This window comes from Carlito syrichta, unplaced genomic scaffold, assembly GCF_000164805.1.
Source record: "Carlito syrichta isolate Samal-C Ts95f unplaced genomic scaffold, Tarsius_syrichta-2.0.1 Scaffold93672, whole genome shotgun sequence".
Lineage (NCBI taxonomy): Eukaryota > Metazoa > Chordata > Mammalia > Primates > Tarsiidae > Carlito > Carlito syrichta.
In genome coordinates, this window is record NW_007037768.1 from 92,422 (window position 1) to 107,976 (window position 15,555).

The window sequence follows — 15,555 nt, forward strand, 5'->3', positions numbered from 1 at the left end:
GTTTTCTGATCTGCAAAATGCGTGGGTTCCTGATCCCTCTTTCCATTTCTAACATCCTAGTGAGAAGATCTCTGATGACATTTAGAATGTGATGACATTTAGAATGTGATTCATGTCCCAACACACTGGGCCACGCTGAAGGGAGGCCTGAACCAGTCTTGAGTGAAAAGGGCAGTGAGGTGAGGCTGGCGAGAGAGGGAAGCGATGCCTGTCCAGCCAACTCCCTCGGAATCCGTCGGGACTCCACCTGGCGGAGGTGGGCGGGGCCGGGGCTGGCGTTGACGACAGAAGGCTACTTCCGGCTGTGGTGCGTATGACGTCAGGGCGAGTGGGACCGACCCAGCCACCGAGAAGCCGAGGAGGGAGGGCTCGCGAGAGTTCACGGAGGCCGCCCCGAGATTCCGGCGCGGCCGCGGGTCCCGCCTCCCGGGGGCGGGGCGAGGGCGGAGCGGGGAGCAGGGAGCGGACGGGCGCCCGGCCGGCTGCGGTCCGTGCGGAGGCTGAGCCGGCCGCGGGCGCGACCGGAGGCAGGTGAGTGCGCGGATGCGGCGCTCGGCTGGGGGGCCCGGGCTCGGCGCGCCGGCCTCAACTCTGCGAGCAGGAGCAGTAGGAGATCGTGGGGGGTCTTTGGGTGTCCAGGGAAAGCTGGGCTAATTTCGGGGCTGGAAATGTCTCCGGGGAAGCTGCGGCGACGGCCTTGGCCCTCTTATTCCCCGGGGTGACACTGGCCCCGTGTCTCCAGAGAGGTGGCCGCGAGCCTGGGGTGGAACCTCTGCCCTTCCCTGCCCCTTTCCCCGTCCGCTCCTCGGCCCGGAGCGCCCCGCTCCGCGTCCCTGCCCGGGCTCCGTAAACAATAACAAATGTTGCGGGTCCCCTCTTAGCAGCCCCGGCGCTGCTGTCCCGTGCCCTCCAGCCGATGTCGCCGAGAGGAAGGATTCTAGGCATGGCTCTTCGATTGTGGGGGCTGTTTGTGTACCGTTCCTAAAAACTGATGCGTCAGATTGCTTGCTAAACATTTCTCAGACAGGCACAGTGAAGCCTCCCAGCGCCCAGAAGCCACGGAGAGCTCCAGCCGGTCTCAGAATCTGTCCCTTCCATTGAAACCCAGACCCCTCCTTTCAACATCATCCTCTCCCAGTCCCCCTTTCACCTTTAGGGACAGACGAGCGGTGGTTTAGTATGGGTATAGGAGAGATTATTATACTCGATTGAGTAGGGCAAGTCTCACCTTTTAAAAAGTTGCCAGGTTGACAGCAAAAAGAACAAACTTTATTTTCAAAACCAGTGGCCTCCCGTTGACTGGTGCTACGTTGTTTTGTGGACTCGCTTTTCGGTCCTAAGTTTGGAGGAATGAGATAAGTAAGACATGGGCAGTCGGGGGAGGGCTAGTGGTGCTGAAGGTAGTGGCTCGTCCACAAGTGAGATGCTGTTGTTCCTCACTTGATAAAATGCAGAAGCAGCGTCCTTGCCTGCTTCACGTAACTTGTAATAAGTTTTGATAGAAACCACTTACTCCGAAATGGCCTGAGTATTATTGCTGCTAAAATCTGAAGAAACAACTCTAAGTGTTGGAAGTTATGACTCCTGATTGTAAGGTGAGAATGGATGACTGAGACTTTGTATTTTTGGTGAGGGGTCTTAAATCTGACAAATCTTCCTACTTTAAAGCAGGGTCTATTGTTCTTAAGTACGATTTTGCTTACCCAGTACAGATTTTTGAAAGTCCTTTGTCTTAATCATATATTTATATAAGATACTGGAAGCCTCTTTGAATTTGACTGGTTTTTCTCTCTATGCCTCAGGATATGTAAAATAACTAAGTTTGCTATACTCTCTCCCCTGTGGCTGAGAGGTATTGTATGTGAATTAGACACTCTTGTGGCTATTTGAGAGGAGAGAAATTCATTTAAAATACGATGTTACATTATGATATTTACATAATTTCATTTCATAGGTTCATCACAGTACTTTGATCAGAAAAATTCTGATCTCAAAAGAGGTACAATGAATTAAAAGGTTTTTTTTGGTTTGACCTTACTAAACTTTGTTTTCTTAAGATGGCTGATAATTGTTTCCCATTTGGTTGGGATGTGTTTAGAATGAGAAGCAAAGTTGGGTGTAGTTTTTGTATTCTTTTGAAAGGCCTTGCCACTGGGAATGAGAAAATTAGACTTAGAAAACAACACTAAATAGGAGTTCTTCTCTGGGTTTTTGTTTTTGAGTTTGCTTTAAAATAAGTCCAAGAGTAGAGACTAAGATTATTTGTGCAAACGAATAGGTGTTCTCGGCAGGTTTTATGCTGAAAACTTAATTTGTAAACACTAGAAGAACAAAGGATAATTTGTACTTCCTAGAAAATGATAAAGCAATGGCCTCAGTTCAGCTGTTTGTTTTCAGAAAAGTTCTGTTCTCTTAGAGTGAGGGCAGCATCATTGTGTTAGTGAAGTTGGGTAACACGCTTTTAAAGTGCTTCCCCAGTGATCCAGAATAAGTTGGAGACTTTTTGTGTGTGTGACACTTTTTTAAGAGGGAAAAGAGGACACAAATCAAAGCCAGAAAGATTTGCATCTCAATGTAATGTTAAAATGATTTTATTTTATGTAAATAGTGTAGGGTGAATCAAGTAAGCATATTGTCATCTAGCATCCTAGGATTGCATTAAAATCAGCAGATGGACAAGTTATGATTAGGTTAGACCAGACATATGCAGAAATTATGCTACTGTATTTATATTAAAAGCACTGTAGTCTTTTAGAAGGAGATAATGAGAGCAAGTCTTTAAGACATAAGAAACTTTTTTAAAAATTAAAAAGATATCTTTGGTCAGTAGTTTAAAAGAATAAAGTGAATCCTCCTTTCCTCCCCACTCCCCAGATTTTTTATTAAATCTTAAGAGAAGATTTAGCAAGGTATGACCAGTTCTGAAGTGCACTGGTTGCATAAGCGTGCTGTCTCAGGTAAAGGTTTGCTAATTGACAGAGTATTGTTCGGAATCTTTAGAGGAGGGACATGAAAGGCAACAGTTTGCAGCCCTGTACACTCAGATAAACTGTAGTCTCTTCCTCAAGGAGGTGTAATCCAGTAGGAGGGAAAAGTACTCACCCAAATAACTATCATACAAAATGCATTTTATGAGGAAGCCAAGGAGGAAGGTATTGCATCCTACTAGAGGAATTGAGGAAGATGTTGAGTAGGAAAAGGCATTTGTGTAGATGACTTGGGTGATCATATGATAATGATAATAAGCAAACACCGTATGTAATGCTGCTTGCTGTGAAACCTTTACATGTACTGCTTATTTACCTGGGTTTAATCCTCACAACAAGTATGGCACAGTTATTTTTATTATTCCCATTTTGCAGATGGAGTAACTAAGGTACCAAGGTTAGACAGTTTGTAAGTGCTAGAACCAGGATACTGACCCAGGCATTCTGACTTGTACCTTTTTGGCTGTGCTTTACTGCTGTCTGTATTCTTTATGACAGTCTTCTTCAGGTCTGTAGTTTCAAATAATTGATTTGGGAAAGTTCCTTCCTCTGGCATCTAAATTTTGGGATCAGTTTTCTAGAAAAAGCTCCAAAATAATGAAAACCCAGGTAAATAAGTTATTTTTGGCGTGTTAAGTATTTCTGGAAGTGTTCTGGGTGCACATTAAATGTAACCATTGAGTGGGACTTCTGATCATTTTGCCTTATTATCTGTGAGCATCCATAATGATTTAGAAGTGAGAAGTTATGTCTTCTGAGCTCAAGTGATTCCTCTTCCTTAGCCCCCCAAGTTACTGGGACTACAGGCATGTGCCACTGTGCAACGCTTTGTCCTGTAAGTTTTTAAACCACTTGGTACTGGGGTTTTTTGGATTGAATTATGAAGCTGGAATTTAGTTAATGATTGAATGTCAGTCTCAGTCCTTTTGGTTTTTGTTTCCACAAACAGCTGTACTTACAATGGCAGAAACAGTGTTTTGAATAGAATGTTGTACATGTGTAAAATGAGAAAAGTGCCATCATTGATACTTTATGTTAAGGCAATTTAAAAGTTCTTTGGGATTGTGAAATAAAAGGAGCTATAAAAATGTAATGTGCCTGGTATAGGCCAACTCAATACTGTAAATGCTTGTTGAAAGAATGGTTCACCTGATTTCATATATGAAGTTTCAGGAATAGTCCACATTTGTTATTGGTTGTCTAAGAAATGGAATCACAATAAATTTAATTGGATTTAAAAGTTGGAAAAAAATATATCTAGGCAGGAAGTATAAGGGTGAGCAGTGATGGGATATTTCCCTACCCATTCCTAACTGTCTAGAAAGATCCAGGCTCCATCTCCTTTGTCAGTGACCCTAACTGCCCATACTTATAGTTGAAGTAGAGCTCCAGAGTCATCGTCTCTGTGAACGACTATCGGTGTTCTCTCCTTGACTGAGTGGGGTAGGTTCTAGAAAACCTCTATGGTAGGATAATTTATTGTTGATGAGCTTAAAACCCAATGGAAAAAGTGTCAGAACTAAAGCCAGGACTTAAAGCCCATATATTTACATTATTAAAACAAGGTGAAGATGGCAAAACAAATAAGAAACAAAAAGGGTTTAAAAAAAAAAAAAACCACATCTTAAATTAGTAGTGATGACATACCGTTTTCATTTACCATTCCCTGATTGACAAAATCTTTGGGATCTTCAGTCTATAATTTCATGGAGATGCTTGTATGTCAACTGTGCTGTGTTGTAAAAAGTTTACAGGTTCCTCCTCTAAGTACAGGTTTGGCCCTGTAAAAAGGACTGTGAGTTGGTCCACAAAAGAGAAACCAGACAAACTCTTATCTCCTTGCTGATAGAAATCTTTGGGGCATCTTTTCCCGCAAAAGAATAATTTTGTCTACATTGAAAATCTGGAGCAGGTAACCTCCCTCTTAGGTGATGTCTGCACAGATCTTAGGGAAAACCTTAGCAGTTTCGGGTCATATAGTGACTTGGCCATACACATTGATATTGTATAAATTCAAACAGCCCTTAAGCCTTGGCAGTTGTCTGTAGCTTGTGATGATAGCACTTGGACTATGCTTAACTTTTAAATTCTTAAGGAAGCTCCTTGTCTTCCTCTGAATTAATAGTAGACTAATTGACAACTCATATTTATGTTGATTCTCTGGCCACATATAAAGGTTTCCTGTTTTCCTTGTCTTTTACTAATTTTCATTGATTCCATGAGTGTAGAATTTCTGCATATCATAATATATATGTCTCTGGTCCCACATGCACAGGTAGGATCCATTGTGATTTTTTTCTTTTTTACCTTCTTCAGTTATTTACTATCTCTACATCTGATTCAGGAGGGATTTGATTCCTCTCTTAATTGGAACACTTTTACTGCTTTTGCGATTCCTGAATAGGATGGAGTTAATAACGTTTAACACCTCAAATCAACCACAAATACAACACGCTTCCCCAGAATAAATAACAAGATGGAAAAACTAAAATGACTGTGCATGATGCTAATACCATCTATTTTTGGCATGCAGAGTTGTGCCTTTGCTATGGGCCTAGCTTTCATTTTGTCTGTGAAAGTTTAGAAAATTGAGTTTGGGACAGAGAAGCTGTCTACGGACATTAATAAGCCCTCTCCCCCCCCCTTTTTTGGTATGGTTCTCTCATTGCTATTCTGCTTTTATGATTTGGAGATTTTGACTGCAGTTCTCTAGATTCCTCAGCAATCTTGGAGACACAGTTATTTATACATTGGTATGAAGAATACTTTATGCAATCTCTGTTTCTTAAACTTTGTCTCCTAATAGTAGATTTAATACTCTGAAAATCATCTTCCCTCTAAGATGTTCTTGACTCTTTTTTTTCTTCATGAATGTTACCCATCAGGGTACAGATCTAATAATTTTCTCTACAACAGTTGGCATTTGTCACTTACTGTGTATCAGACTTACTGCTAAGTTCTTCATATATATTATTCATTTAATCCCCACAGCCACCCTATAAATTATTATCTCTACTTACAGATGAGGAAACTGGAGCTTAGAGAAATGAAGTGACTGGCCCAGGGTCACACAGGTCGATAGTAAGTGGTAGAGTTAGAAATCAGTCTCTAATATCCAGGTTTGTCTTCATTTGTATTGTATTATTTTATTACCAAAATTTTTCCTTTTCTCTTTAATTTGCCACCCTCTTCTAGTCCCTTTTGAGTTTTCTTTCTTCCTTTTCTTACTCCCTTTTTGGGGCAATTTTCCCTTTAGCAGTTATTTACAATTTTGCATGTCAAATATAAATTCTCTTGGGAAAAGTATACAGAAATAATTCGGCTATATTCAGGTTTCCTTTAGAGGAGGATTTGCTCTAAAATTTCCTTTAGAGGAGAATTTTAAAAATAATACTAGGGGCACCTTACATTGTGTTGTGTTTTACGGTTATGTGAAGCATTTTCACACATTTTCTTACTTTATCCTCATAGCAATCATCGTATATAGGCAGTGAGGATATGAAAATTACACTTACTTTCGGGTAAGGAGAGGAACACAGATTAAGTGACTTGCCTGAGATCTCAAAATAAGAGACAGAGCTTGAATTTAAACTTAGGTCTTTTGATTCTACTATAAACACTATTTAACACACTGGTTCTTCTGGTAGATTAAAAGTTGCCACAGGCAGCATGTTTACTACAGACTCTACAAAGTTAGTTAATGACACAAGGTTCTTGCCCTCAGCAATTTGAATGCTGAAATAAACAATATAATCAAATGTTCTAACTTCATTCAAGCCGATTAGGAGTAGGTAAATATCATTATAACATAGCATTTTCTTTCTTTTTTTTTAGAAAGTAGGATTTATTGAGAGGACAGAAAAGCTCCCAGAGGGGTGGGGAACTAAGGGGGCTGCCCCGCATTTTTTAAAAGATGTTATAGGCTTGAGCCTTGAACTTTGTTTTATTTTGTCAAAATTGAGAAGCTAGAATTTTAGTTCTGGTTTTAAAATCATGAAATGTTAAAAGTCTTCAATTCTTAGTGAAGTTGCTGTTTCATTCTGAACTCAACTGTTTGCGTTCTAACGGAAACAGTTACGGTGAAGGAAAGGGATGGAGGGAGGACAGATATAAAAAAGTGAAATTAAAGAGTTGGGGATCCTAACAGGGACTTGATGATGTACCTTATAAGTAGCACTTTTGTAGAAAATTGAATGTGAACTTTAAAAAATAGCTGTAAGTACTATTCACTTCTGGAAAGTTACATTATTTAAGAGATCAGAGAGCTTATTTAATGATCCAATGTTGAAATACTATCTTGTACTAGTATCTTGTTTTATTCAATGTAATTTTTATTAGCTGTGTTCATTTTTACTTAAGTGTTTACCCACTGACTCGCGCCTATTATGGAAATACCACCCATGTTTGCCCCTCGTGACTTTTCTGTATTTGTCAGCAGAGGCTGGTTGCTTGGTTTATAGTAATAGAAAGTTGCCCTTTGTTGTGTTTTAACAATAGAGATCCATTTCATTTGGGCATTTTCAAATCTGGTTGAAGATGTTCTCCATATGTCAACTCATATCTAGCCAAACAAAATAGACTTTCTATTTTTGTGGCTAGAGTGGAAAATTTTAGTACTGAATTGCATGTATTTGACCCATTGATATTCTTAATACTGGCAAATCCTGAAGGAATCACAGGCTTGTAATATTTCAGTGAGGTTAATCATTATAATTCAACATTTATCAACTATGTGCAGGGCACTGTGTTAGGCACCACGGCAAAATAGAGGTGAATAAGATGTTTGCCTTTTCTTTTAGAAAAGTTCAGTCCAGTAAGAGGGATAATGTGTGGGTACAAATAACTGTTTCAAACAGAAAGTGATAAGCGAGTAACAGGGCACTGTGGGAGCAGAGGAAGAAGAGATTGCTTCTGGCTGGAGAGATTAGGAAAGCTTTCTATATGAAGTGAAATGGGAATTGACCATTTGAGAGTGAAGTACATGCCAGGCAGAGGGATTAGCATAAATTGGGTATATCACTATAGCACCTGATAAACTGCGTGTTAATTATCTACTCTCTGCCCTATTGGATTGGAGCCCATTGAGCTTAGAGAATAGGTGTTTTTTAGCTTTTCATTCTCTGCATTATTAAGCTCAACTTAGCACATTTAATTAGAGTTGTAAGTGGCCGCAGTGTATATGAAGTGGATTCAAGAGAAGAGAGACCAGAAATGGGAAGACCAATGAAAAGACTAATTTACATAATCCAGGATATAGATAATGGAGTTCGAAACCAGGTGGGATTGGAAAGGAGAGACTTGACTGGATGAGTGTTGCTCTTCATGGTGAGTTCTTTTGCTGTGGATCGTGCATGAGGTACACGCTGTGTACTAGGAGGTGTGGTGGTGGGAAGACACAGTGCTCCCTCTGAAAGGAGGTAGGTAGCCACAGGGCTCACAGTTATAGAAATAACTGCAACCAGGCAGAGCTGCCTTAATGAAAGAGAAGTGAGAAGTGCCCCTTGGGGAAAGGGGCACTGTTTGGGAGAATGAGAGAAGCTTTCCAAGGAGGTGGGAGGGTTTGAACATAGGCTTGAGGGGTGAGTAGGAGTTTTTCAGGCCAACAAGCTGCAGGAAGACATTATCACATGGTGACATAAGAGACTGGAACATATTCAGGGAGCCACAAGAACCTGGATTGTTTAGTGTTGGTACATAGGCTGGATAGGATCAATGAACTTTTTATTTGCTGTTTTTTTAAAATGTTTATTTTATCCAGCTTTCGCATGCTGAGCTTTGTAAGAAGTGTTTCTGTTGCCTCCTGTAACCTTGTGGAAGCACCTCAACTGTGCTTCTCACTCCCAGCCTGCAGTGTAGTGCCAGTGATAAATTGTCTCTTGCTTCCATTTCCTGAAATTAAACAGAAAAAGTAACGATACCATCAGCTAGAGGGATAAGGGGAAAATACATCCACTAAAAACCTTCTCTTTGATACACTCCTAGAGCCACTAGGGTTGTCTGTAAAGAGAATGCTGCATCAAAGCAGAGCTTCAAGTGCACTTGACTTGAGGGAGGGGACTGTGGTAGGGGCGTAATTGTTTACCTTTCCCATAGGGTTTTATGGAACCCTTAAACATTTCCCAGGACTGTAATACCTAGTGCTGAAGTCCTTTTATTTTGGTTCTAGCCTTGATTTATTTTTTTTATCTTGTCTACTCTAATCCTTAACTTTAAAAATAGCAATTTAATAACTTAGCATGACTCTAAACTTCAAATGGTGTCAAATGTTGTCTTCTGGCCTTCCCCTTTCCTTGTTTGGTCATTCAGAGACCTAGATTTGTAAATCATAACTTTGAACTTTGCATATATAATCTACATTAGACTGTTGGAGCTATAAAAGCACTACAGGTTTCTTTTTCACACACATTTACTTTCTACAGTGGTTATTTTTCCTGTCTTGTGGATTGCACCACTGAAACAGAATAAAGTTAAGTTGTTTTCTAAGGACATTCAAAGAGTTAATGGTAGTCTCCAATTAGAATTACATCCGTTGTATTTCTAGGCCAGGGGTTGGCAGCTGTGTTAGCTTTAGTGCTATTATTTGGTGATAGTAAAAGTTTATGGGCACCCCCAGGAGGAAAGTGAAAGACAAGAACAGAAGGAGAAGCAGGTTTGCAGAGTGGAGAGAGAGGCATAAGGTGGGGGCAGGAGAAAAATTACATGTAGTTAAAAGAGGTCAAGTATCTCTCACACCTGTTCCAGGTGCCACTTGGGACAGTGCCATATTTAAGGATTAAGTTGAACTGCCAGCAGTCCTGTCTAAAAATACACTGGGTATATTGTTATAACTAAAATGGCAGTTTGTTTTAATCAGACATTTCTGGATTTAATTTTTTAAAATTGTGTATGTTCTTGTGTCTATTTTTAGAATTGAGCAGAAAGGAAAACAAAACAACATACTTTAAATATTAGTGAAAATTATAGGCACATTTCTGAGTTGGAGTAAAAGATTTAAGATAAAAATTCCTGTATTATCATAACCCCAGCCAGGCAGAAGGCAGCAGAAAGTGAAGGGAAGAATAACTAGAAACATGTGTTTGAGTTTTTTTACTAGTAGTAACACTGCATTCTCATACTCACTGGACCCACAGAAGGAAAAATGGGGTAAAAATTAATGCCCGCATTCTTCTGCCCACTTAAACCAAGTTTACTCTTTCTCTTTCAGAAAACAGCATTGTCAGACAACAATTTATTCTTAAGGATGTTGTTTCAGTATTGGACTAACAAAGCCAAAGAATGAAAATACCTGTGATTTTAGTTTTTCTGTAGTGGTGGTAAAAAGTTATCTCTCTGACTGTAAGAAATACTGTATTGGATTGAAGTTTTTGATTGATTTTCAGAGTTGAAAGACATTTTTAGAATGATCTAGTCCAGTTCTCTCTGCTGTGAATTCCCTCTACATCATCTCCAACAAGTGGATGTTTAGTCCTTGCCTAAATAAGTTCCTTACCCAAAGACAGATCACAAGATAGCTAACTTTCATTCCCTTAAATGGTCGGTATGCTTCAGCCTGCTGTCCCCAATTCTCTTTTCTTCTTACTCCATAAACAGTGGGTGTGGGTGATCTCATGTGTGCTGATATCTTCAATGACCACTCTGCAACGATGACTTCCAAACATGTACATCTGCTCAGGCCTCTCTTCTGAGCTTGAGATTCCATTGAGTATCTGCCTCCTAGATATCGCCACCTTGGTGTGTTCCATGGTTAACTCACCCAGAGCTGACTTGTCTTCTCCCTTCCCTCACCTTTCTCAGTGTATGACATCATTCTCTGTTTAGTTGCTTAAGCTGTGAATCTGGAAGTCCCCTTCTCCTCCTCATTTATCATTCATATCCAGTCATTTATTATGCCCTCCTGACTACCTCTTGAATTCTGTCTTTGCTCTTCCTCCTGTGCCAGAATCTTCATTCAGGAACCAGTCGACTCTCCCTGCTACCAGTCTTGCCATCTTGCAATCCGTCTTTTATGTGGCTGCCATAGGGGTGCTCCTAAAACATGAACCTGATTGTGTGACTTCCACCCTTAACCTTTCCAGTGACTCTGCAAGGTCTCCTCCAGACTCCTTTGCATGGCACATGACTTTCTGTTGTGCCTTTTAAGTTCTTTAGCCTTATCTTCTGTCACTCCCCTACTCACCCCTCCTGCCATACTAAACCACTGGCTTTCTTTTATCTTAGGTCTCACACCCTACTTTCTGGAATGCCCTTTCCCACACTTTTTCGGTAATACCTGTGTTTTCTTTAGTATTCCACTTAGACATCTCCTTGTACAGGGAGGCCATCCTTGACCTCTCACCTCCTGTCAGGATTAGGTGCCTCTCTTTGGCTTCCCTAAACTGTCTGGTACATACTTTCTTTCATGACTTTTTTTGATAACCTAAACCAGAATAATAGGTAACAATGTTGAATATTTACTATGTGCCAAAACTTATTGAGAATATTTGATGGGCGAGGCATGGAACTGTGTTAGTTGGAAAGTTCTTCCTAATGCAACTGGTTCTTATCATGGAATTAGAGATAATTTTTTATCACCACAAGAATGATATTGAAGATGGCTATCCTGTATCTTCTGTTTCAGGCTAAGCAGCTTCATTAAATATGTTCAAGTATCATGGATTCCAGACCCTTTACCTTCCTGGTCACTCCCATCTGTGTTTTACTTTGTTCATTTCTTCTCTTAAAATATGTGGTTCAGTTTTTAGATCAAAGAGAGTGGTCATAAAGAAAGGCAGGCCTTTTCAGATGGTAGAACCTGGGTATGGATTGTTATTTTTAAGGTATAGACCTCAGTTTTCCAGGTCTATACTTGTGAATGCTTTTCTTTGTGTCCAGAAGTCATCAGAATGATGGGAATTTACATATATTTAGCCAGTAATGGAGAGACTGATATAAAAACAAGAATACCAATTTTTGAACTTATTAATGTAACTGTGAGTAGAATGGAAACCTGCAATTGGTCAGTACTCTCACCCCATAGGAGAATCTGCATGGGAAACCAGTCTTCTAATCAAATGGGTAATCTTAATGGGGAGTGTCACTAAGCCAGGATAACCCGATGGAGCCTCTGGGTATGGTTAGCATACCTGTACCTCAGACAGTGTTGGGGCACGCCGGCCAAGTCTTGCTTGTTAAACTCCTGTTCCCCCAGCTACTCCAGATTTATGGATCCCACTTCTGTTAACACAGCTGACAGGTTTTAGCTTTTTAAATTCACATTCCAATCCTGCTTCCCAGAAACTATACCGTACTCACTTTTGACTGGACAGATCTCTTCAGGCATACATTTTCTTGGAATTACTTAATTTGATGGCTCCATTTATTTGATTGACCATTCTATTTGATTCATGCTAGTGTTACTCTCAGAGGGTGACTTAACTTTCAAATTATGAGGACATTTACTTTGCCCTTCTTATGACTGTAGGACATTGCCAAGTATTGAACACTTCTCCAGGTATGAGCTGAGCAGTACAGTGTACAGAATGCCATTCACTTTCCTTGTGCCTGACCTTATGTCTGCCAACTCAGCCTAAGATTGTATAATTTGGGGGGGCTGCCATTTCACACATTTTAATTTATGCCAGGCTTTTATTAAACAAAAATCTGTAGTTATTCTTTATGTATTTAACAGTTTGTCACAATTTTTTTTTTGAGTTGGAGTCTCACTCTGTTGCCCAGGCTGAAGTGCAGTGGCACGCTCATGGCCACCCCAGCGTCACCTTGCTGGGTTCCAGCAATTCTTCCGCCTCAGCCTTCCAAGTAGCTGGAACTCCAGGCATACACTACCATGCCTGACTAATTTTTGACTTATTGTAGTGACAAGGTTTTGCCAAGTTGCCCAGGCTGGTCTCGAACCCGTGGGCTCAGGAAATCCACTTGTCTCAGCCTCCCAAAGTGCTAGGTTTATAGGCTGAGCCACCAAGCCCAGCCTGTTTGTCACAATTTATACTTAACATTTAATTTTTTTGAATTCAAATATAACTTTTTTTTTTTGAGTTAGGGGTCTCACTCTGTTGCCCAGGCAGGAGTGCAGTGGCATGATCATGGCTTCCCATATCCTCAACCTCCTGGGCTCAGGTGATCTGTCTGCCGTAGCCTTCCGAGTAGCTAGAGCTACAGGCACACGCTGCCATGCCCAGCTAATTTTTAAAATTTTTTTGTAGAGGCAAGGTCTTGCTATGTCATCCAGGCTGGTCTCAAACTCCTGAGATCAAGTAATTCTCTTGCCTCGGCTTCCCAGAGTGCTGGGATTACAGACATGAGCCACTGTGCCCAGCTCGAATATAATTATTTACATTTTCTTTATTAAATTTCATTTGTTAAAGTTAACCTTCTGTTAAATTGTTTTAGATCTGACTCTGCTGCCCTGCTTTTCATTGTTCTCTCTCCAGGTTCCAGTCATTCCTACATTTTGATAAGGATGTTGTTAAACGCTTTATTCAGATCATTGTAACATATTGCCTAAGCCCAGTGAGTCTTGTAGAACTTATTTATGAGTATTCTGAATTTTGTTGCTTAATCAGTTATAAATACATCTGTTACTCAGCCCACCTCTTCCTTCCCAAAATAATTGAAGAATGGGACTTGTTAAATACCTTTCAGAGGTCACATGAATTGTCCTTATAGTTTTGTCAATAAAAGAAATAAAGGTACTTAGCAAGACTTGTTTTTCCTGAACTTGTGTTGATTCTCAGTGCTCACCTATCTTTGTCTATTAAAAAACTGTTTTATAATCTATTCTAGAATTTTCTTCAGACTGAATGCTTTTTAATATTTTTATTAGTGATTTTAATGTTTTTATTTATGATTTTGATGTTACTATATTATAATGTTTACATTCTTTTGTAATGTTCATGTTTTTTCCTCGTTTTGAAATGTGGAATAGTTTGTCTCCTGTCTTTCAGCAAGGCTGTCTAGTTTTCATAATTTGTTGAAGAGTACTTACAGCACTCAGCAGAATTCACATGCAGGTTCACAATATGCAACTGGCCAAGTCAGAAGATTTGCAGTGCATGGAGGGGCAGCTCTCCCGTGGCCTCCTCACTTGTTTTGGGCTTCAGTTCTTTCATCCCCACATTCCAGTTCTGGCTGTCATTCTAGGCTGAGAAGAGCGGCAGGGTGTGGTGATGGAATGTACCTGGGACTGGGGGTTCTCCTTCATAAAATAGGGCTGATGCATGTGTACCCACTGAATCTAAAATAAAATAATAATATTAAATAAAATAAAATAAAATAGGGCTGATGCCTGCCTCTCCAGGATGTTGTAAAATAGAAACATGTAACAGGTCTTCGTAAACTGTGAGGTGGCATTAACGTGTAGGATTTTTAAAAAGCCAAATAGAAGTGAAGGATTTTTTTCTTTTTTTTTTTGAGTTGGAGTCTCACTCCGTCGCCCAGGCTAGAGTGCAGTGGCATGATCACAGCCACCCCAGTGTCGACTTGCTGGGCTCCAGCGATCCTTCCGCCTCAGCCTTCCAAGTAGCCGGAACTATAGGCCCGTGCTACTGCGCCTGGCTAAATTTTTATTTATTGTAGAGACGAGGTCTCTCTAAGTTGCCCAGGCTGGTCTTGAACCCGCGGGCTCAGGCAATCCACTCGCCTCGGCCTCCCAGAGTGGTGGGATTACAGGCTGAACTACCGAGCCTGGCCGGTTTTGGTTTTGTTTTCTTCTATTATGTATTGACTATACCATTTACCTTAACCAGCATACACAGGCCTTCTGTCAATTTTTCTTCCTGACATAAATTCAGAAGTCCCTTTTGTAGCTCTTAAAGTTTCTTAAGTTCAGCTCATTGTGGGAATTTTACTTCCTGATATCATTCTGTATTTCTTCTGTAGACACCCTTGCTGTGAGTCTTTTAAAATCTTTTTTGTGTCTTTTAAAATCTAAGCTCATTGAAGAGCTCTTTGTGTAGCCAGTCTTTTCAGAACCTTTCCGTTTTCTGCCATTAATATCCTTTGCATTTTATAGCCAGAATTCTATTTCTTAGACCAAACCATTTTAAGTTTTAATCTTTCTTATGTGACTAGAATAAATAGGAGCGATACTATTTGGTTACACCTTTTCCTTCCATGTTTTTCTGACTCATTCTCTTTCTTACCTCTTTCCCTCTGTCATCCTTCTTTCTTGGATTCTTCTTGTGACATAACTTTAGGAATTATTCATTCTAAAACCCACAAGTTTCAATCTGGTATTTTATCAAATCATGTATAGATAGAGAACATTTCCCTTACTATTCTTTTTAATTCATTTTCATCTTAAAATTTACTTTCAGTTTAAAATGGACACTGTCTTCAGGACAGTAGTCATGTTTTCTACTTCCTTTGTATTTGCCTCAGAACACATAGTAAAATGTAAGTATTTCACATGAGCATTTAGTATAATAAGTGTAAATTCTTATGGGTATAATTGAGGAGTATTCCAAAGTCCTTGTCGTCTCTATAAAGTCCTACACATCCTGGCACCTGTTACCTCTCTGAACTTTTTCTTAACATTCCTCCTCACTGTGACCTTGCCATACTAAACTTTATT

The 15,555-nt window shown here is 40.1% G+C and overlaps 1 protein-coding gene across 1 annotated transcript in view; it reads left to right on the top strand.

Moving 5' to 3' along the window:
• The first annotated feature begins 379 nt into the window (after window positions 1–379).
• The window catches only part of STK38L (serine/threonine kinase 38 like), a 76,594-nt gene continuing 61,418 nt past the window's right edge, over window positions 380–15,555 (top strand). The window contains exon 1 of the mRNA XM_008060964.2: window positions 380–531. The gene's annotated coding sequence lies outside the window, so the exon portion shown is untranslated. The remainder of the gene's footprint in view (window positions 532–15,555) is intronic.